General features: G+C 33.4%; 1 protein-coding gene across 1 annotated transcript in view; it reads right to left on the bottom strand.

The window, feature by feature from the left end:
* Positions 1 to 2,566: 2,566 nt before the first annotated feature.
* Positions 2,567 to 6,651, bottom strand: part of LOC107734507 (metabotropic glutamate receptor 6-like) — a gene marked incomplete at its 5' end in the record, with an annotated part of 43,853 nt that continues 39,768 nt past the window's right edge. The window contains one exon of the mRNA XM_016546477.1: positions 2,567 to 3,009. The remainder of the gene's footprint in view (positions 3,010 to 6,651) is intronic.

Here is a 6,651-nt window from a genome sequence, read left to right as displayed (position 1 = left end):
GACTTTAGTCTTTGCAACTTTACAGATCTTCTTTATGCACCAAGAGCTTGTAACACTCCAAAGAGAAAGGGAAAATTGAAATCGCATCATATGACCCCTTTAATACAACGAAAATACGTCATTTCAATTCTTTTATTCTATTCCCTAGCACAAAAAGTTCTTGAACTTCTCGTGGCCCCTGAATCTATAGGCCGGCAATTGTGTCATAATTCCATATTTCTGACTGACGGCTGATTGATGTGTGAGCAGCTGATCATTTGGTGGTGAATGTTCATTCTGTCAAGTCTTTCAGTCTCTCTGTAGCAACCCTGTGTTTAGACTCCTATTGCCCCATCATCAGATGTCATCATTTCTTCACCTCCAGCGCACACGTCTGTCATCTAGGTTTAGTGTTAAGGCGTTCAGACTGTGAGTAAACTGTGCTGGCAATGGCCTAATGGTTCCTCTGGTGTCAACACAGAGAAAAAGAGATCATTTATTATAAAAAGGAAAAAGATCCACCATCTTTACAGGACCATTATGTGTTTTTTACCTACATACTGTCACACATAATTTGAGCACTTATGTAAATAGGGACAGAATGATTCGCTTTAATATTTATACCTAAGTAAAGTGGTTTGTGCATTGCATGTGACAATGCAATAGTAGTGCATGCCAAATGCATGAGAACTTGGACCATTATGTGTTAACATGCATTAAAATAAGTGAATCTTTCTCTAGTGTTACAAGAAAGAACTATATTGAGATCTGACTTGATAGTTGTAAAGGAAGTTCACCCAAATAACGAAATGTCACTCTTTTCCATGCAATTACAATGAATGGGAAGCTTTCAAGTTCCAAAAAGGACTCAAAAGCAACATAAAGGTACCATAAAATATAAAAGTAGTCCATTTGATTTGTGCATTAAATTTTTTGATGTTGTACATCATTGTATTATTATTCACTGTGAGCCGTTACTAAAAAGTGAATCAGTGAGTTGAACTTGAGAACTGTATCAGTTTGATTCTTGAATGAATCATTAAGATTTTGTGAAATTGAGCATTTGCATATGTATTCTCCTTTTGTTTTCCATTAAAAGATATGGGTTTATGGTTTGTATGTAAATAATGATACAATGTTCATTTTGGGTGCACTATTACTAGAGAGCCTGTGCAAAATACAATTTGTAAGTGTACAAATGTGGATGTTGCATGCATTGAAATATACAGAAAACACATTATAGATCTTTATAAGCAAATAAAACAATAGGCCTTGATGTTATTAAAACATTTATTTTGTTCTCAGGCATGCGTGGAAAGCACACACGACCATATATATTTTCTATTTTTATTTTCTATGTATCAAACGTTGCTGTAGGGCTTTATTGAATGATTTTTGAAAACAGAAACACTGAAAGATTCAGAAAACAACGAGCTTTATTCACAGCACGGTGTCCCACTGTTGTTATTTCTTGTAGGAATTATTGTGGCAAAGCTTTCTTACCAACAGCACTCCGTTTTAATCTTACCATCAACACTCAGTTTTAATTACAATTGATTGCTTTGCTCTTTCTATTATTGATTGTACCCTTTCAACATCAATACTTCTTCAAATATGACATCTTCATAGACACAGCCAGTGTTGTAGTGTTGCATTTACTTGAGCATTATGAACTCAGCAGAATATATGGACATCCTAAAACACTGATGTAAAAAATAGTAAATAGAAAGACATAAACTGACATTTCTTTAACGTGATGTGAGCAAAACACAGCAGTCATGTTACTCATGTAACATAATAAGACTTTTCAGATAGAGTTTCCCATGCATATTGTCAGTCAAACACAAAATAACCGCCTCAGAACACACAAAATAATACTTACATCCATTAAACCTTCTGCAGATTCCCCTATTCACAATGTTAAACAAGTTAAACTGTATATTATTCTTTAATATGGTGCATTCTGGATGCTGTATTGATATTTAGTTCTGAAATCTTCTTGTTCTCTCCTACAGGTTTCTTTATAAAAGCACCAACATGTCTTTGGCCAAGGAGATCAATCATGGACATTAGATAAACAAATACATTATTTGAAAAATAAATAAATAAATAGAGCTAATTATTAACACCTAGTTAGAATAATTTAAATAAATATTAGATACATAAGATGCACAAAGCTATCAAATACACAACTGGCTCAAAATAGTGTCTAATTCATTCTTAAAGGGGTCATAGGATGCTACATGCACTTTTACAAGTAGTTTGAACTGAAATGTGTGTTGGCAGTGTGTGTACACAACCACCCTATAATGATAAAAATCCACACTGTTTTTAAAAAATCTGGTTAAATGTTTTCCCCTTTCTCAAATCGAGCCGATCTCAGATGCCGCTTGATCTGAAAAGAGCTGTTTTTGACAGGGTAAAAAAGGTGTTTTTTATACTACCATTAAGAAATTTTAACCAAACTATGTTACAGACTTTTCATTAAGACCCTAAAGAATCATATCAACTTGTGGAAAATGGGCATCCTATGACCCCTTTAAATAAAATTGTGTATTATGAGCTGACAAAGCAGTGACTTTGTTTCTTCAGGGTCAGTCAGGATCTGTAATTTTATCAAATCTGGTGGTCTTTCAAAATTTTTTTTACTTGGTTAGTGCGTGCATGTCCAAAGTTGCACCGCTATAAATGTCTCATGCTAAAACCTCAACGCAATAACCACACAATACTCTTTCTGAGGTAAAAATGGGACAAAGAGATTTTTCCAAATCGCATTGTGCTATCCGCAAAGATCCTCTGGATGAGAAAAACTTTTGGACACATTCTATCTATGATGCACTTTCAAGTGTTTGACAAAGATGCCCAAATAAGTATTTTCTGTTTGCAGTGTTAGCAGTTCGTCCTTCATAGTCAGTAACATCGGCTTTATTAACGTCCTCACCTGGCATCACAAAATACAACACAGCAAAACTCCCCCTTTGACTCTGTTCCTCAGTGATTTGAGATCCACACAGCTATTCCAAGGGTCACCTGTAAGTACAAAGACAGATCTGTGAATATGAGAAACTCAGCAACACACAGCAAAAAAGTAGGATGGTAGGTTGCATTTTAAAGGGTTGCTACGAAGACTCTACATCAAAGTAGAGACAAACTGTCTGCAAAAAAAAAACATAAAATAGCCCCAAACCAACCAGCAAAGATTGCCTGGTTAGCATGATTCTGTTAACCTCTGCTGGAAGATACTGTAACTACACCCGCAAAAAAGCATATTTCACTATTGATGGCCAATAGATACAACAGATATAGCTAGAATAGCTAGACCAATTAGATGGATAGCTAAAACGATAGACAGACAGACAGACAGACAGACAGAGAGACAGATAGATAGATAGATAGATAGATAGATATTTTATCATTTGAATCTGTGAAGGGTCTACTTTTATTTGTGTACACTCACAATATCAACAAAAGATTGTGCTTTTGTAAAATAAAGAAAATATACAGGGTGCGCTTTCAGCTGTCTCAGTCTCCGCGAACTTCTTTCTGAAACGCGTCACTAAAATGAACCAAAACTCAGAGAATACTTTACATGAGAAACATATCTATGGAAAGCTTAAAGTGTCTGGTTTTACATGAAGTAAGTCTTATCGAAAAGTTAAAAAAAAATCAGAAAATCAGAATCGTTTTCAATTAAGGTTTTTTTTCTGTCTTTAATGCTCACATAGTTAAACACAGTTAAGCCAGCATACACATATACCCTACACTCAGCAAGTAATGATGTATATAAAACACTGTATAGGCACATTTAAAGATACATTTTTCACTGTTAGGCAGGTTTATACTAAGAATGTTAAGTTTCATTAAATCTTTAAGTCAAGTTGCTGTTTTCATACCTTTGTAATATTTTACAGTCAATATTAAATTACTGAAAGAACTACAATTTTCACTTTGTAGTGTATTTATTTTTAGGTTTGATATGTTTTCAAAGTAACTTAAAAGTAAAGTAATTAGTAATCGGATTACGTTTTACATGCAGTAATCAGTAATGTAATCAAATTACAATTTTCAAGTAGTAATCAGTAATTTGTAATCAATTGCTTTTGTTGAGTAACTTACCCAACACTGATTGTTAATATACCTACCTATTGAAGTACTGAAATCTGTTTAGTACCTTTATAATACACTGATAACAACCAAAAGCAGGTGGTGATGAGAAAGTCACATGATAAACCAAAGCTCATCACATGCAGCTTTTCCATTAGCTGAGAAGAAAAATACTGATATATATCGAAGGTGCGCTGTGTCATTCACACAAATACTAAACACCATCATGGTAACACATGACACTAACCTAATGCAAATAAACATTAATTTAACATCATTAGATGTAACATACAACCCTAATTAACACAACTGATAAGAAAAAACTAAGAAGAAACATAGTTATTTTAACGAAAAAACATAAAATGTGAAATGCAGGGAATTCTGGGAATTTCAATTTACGTTTTTTTCACTGTAAATTGTACATTCTTTTTCACTTCCAAAAACTCTATTTTACCGTAAAATTAGTTTTTCACCGTATATAGAGAGGGGGAACTTACCATTAACCAATTAATATGTTTTTGTGTGTGGTCTCTCCGTAAACAGATTATAAACGGTAATCCAGGTATTCGGGCATTAACATAAGTACTCATAAACCTGAGCTAACGCAAAGCTGTTTATCATCATATTTATTTATTTTTCCATCTCATGCATTTCTCCTTCAGGGGACTCTCTGAATTAAAGCTCCATCCTGGTGAAATCACTCTTACTTGCATGTGGCTTTTATCCACAGAAACACATGAAAAATGAATTTTGGCACCAGTGTTTTTGTGGCGCGCAGGCGGTGTATGTGTAGATAAGACTCAGTGCTCAGTTTAACCAAGAGTTCACCCAAAAATGGAAATTCTGTCTTTATTTACTCACCTGTATGTTATTTCAAATGTCTTTCTTCTATGGAATACAAAAGTTGAATTTTTGAAGAATATCCTGGTTGCTCTTTTCAGTGTACCGGGCCTCATTTATAAAACACACACATATACAATCAGATTTGATTCCATGCAGTTCATCCTACATTTCATCCTACATCAAAAGTGAGGAACAAATCGGGATTTATAAGGCAATTACTGACATGAAAATGTTCTTATGCATTCAGCAACTGAAAAGCACGCACTGTAAAAAAAAAACAACAAAAAAATTCGGTAAAATTTACGGTACAAAACTGGCAGCTGTGGTTAGAACATTTGTAATACACTAATAACCATCAAAAACTGCTGGTGATTAGAAAGTCACATGATGAACTAATAAATACTAATATATATAGCGAACGTGCGCTGTGTCATTCACACAAATACTAAACACCATCATGGTAACACATGACACTAACCTAATGCAAATAAACATTAATTTAACATCATTAGATGTAACATACAACCCTAATTAACACAACTGATAAAAAAAAACTAAGAAGAAACATAGTTATTTTAACGAAAAAACATAAAATGTGAAATGTTATGCAGGGAATTCTGGGAATTTCAATTTACGTTTTTTTCACTGTAAATTGTACATTCTTTTTCACTTCCAAAAACTCTATTTTACCGTAAAATTAGTTTTTCACCGTATATAGAGAGGGGGAACTTACCATTAACCAATTAATATGTTTTTGAGTCTTTTACCATTAAAATCACAATCATTTAACAACTGGTAACAGTTTATGAAAACTACTAACTTAATCACAAAAACAATAGAAGACACAAGAGACATACATGTCTATACAATGAGGGCAGATGCCTTTTTGTCCAGAGTGATTTACCCTGTACTGACATGAGAAACTGTCTGTCTGCAGTAGCCGGGGGTAAAATTCCGTGTTTAAGGGCGCCGGAGCAATAGGGCAAGTTTGAGAGCATGCTAATTCTTCTCTTCAGGGATCAACGCGGCTAACAGCACACAGATCACTGCTTATTACTGTCAATCAACAGTCAAGCTGATTATTTGTGCTAGCGTTTGTTTCTGAAATGACTGAACGCACAGTTCAGCAATATATGGTGCTTTGCGGTCAGTGAAGTTACCAATCTGCTCTTGTACTGTTAAAGAAATACCATTACATCTAAGCAGCTTTAAAAATGCAAATCATATCTAATATTAACCCTCTGTCAAAATACATGTGTATAATCTAATGGGATTACAATAGATAAACTACCGTTCAAAGGTTTTGGGTCAGTATGATTACTATTATTATTTTTTTAAGGAAATTAACATTTTTATTCAGCAAGGACACATAAAATTGATCAAAAGTGACAGTAAAGAGATTTATAATGTTACAAAAGATTTCTATTTCAAATAAATGCTGTTATTTTGAACTTTCTATGCATCAAATGTATTACAGTTTCCACAAATAATGGATTAATGGTTGCTGAAAATTCAGCTTTGCATCACATGAATAAATGACATTTAAAAAATATATTAAAACACTTTTATTTTAAATTGTAATAATATTTCACAATATTACTGATTTTATTGTATTTTATTATTATATTATATTGTATTGTATATTATATATATATATATATATACAGTGGGTACGGAAAGTATTCAGACCCCCTTAAATTTTTCACTCTTTGTTATATTGCAGCC

This window comes from Sinocyclocheilus rhinocerous, unplaced genomic scaffold (genome assembly GCF_001515625.1).
Source record: "Sinocyclocheilus rhinocerous isolate Xijiao unplaced genomic scaffold, SAMN03320098_v1.1 scaffold99, whole genome shotgun sequence".
Taxonomy (NCBI): domain Eukaryota; kingdom Metazoa; phylum Chordata; class Actinopteri; order Cypriniformes; family Cyprinidae; genus Sinocyclocheilus; species Sinocyclocheilus rhinocerous.
The sequence above is the reverse complement of the archived record's forward strand: the minus strand, read 5'-3'. Positions and strand labels throughout refer to the sequence as shown.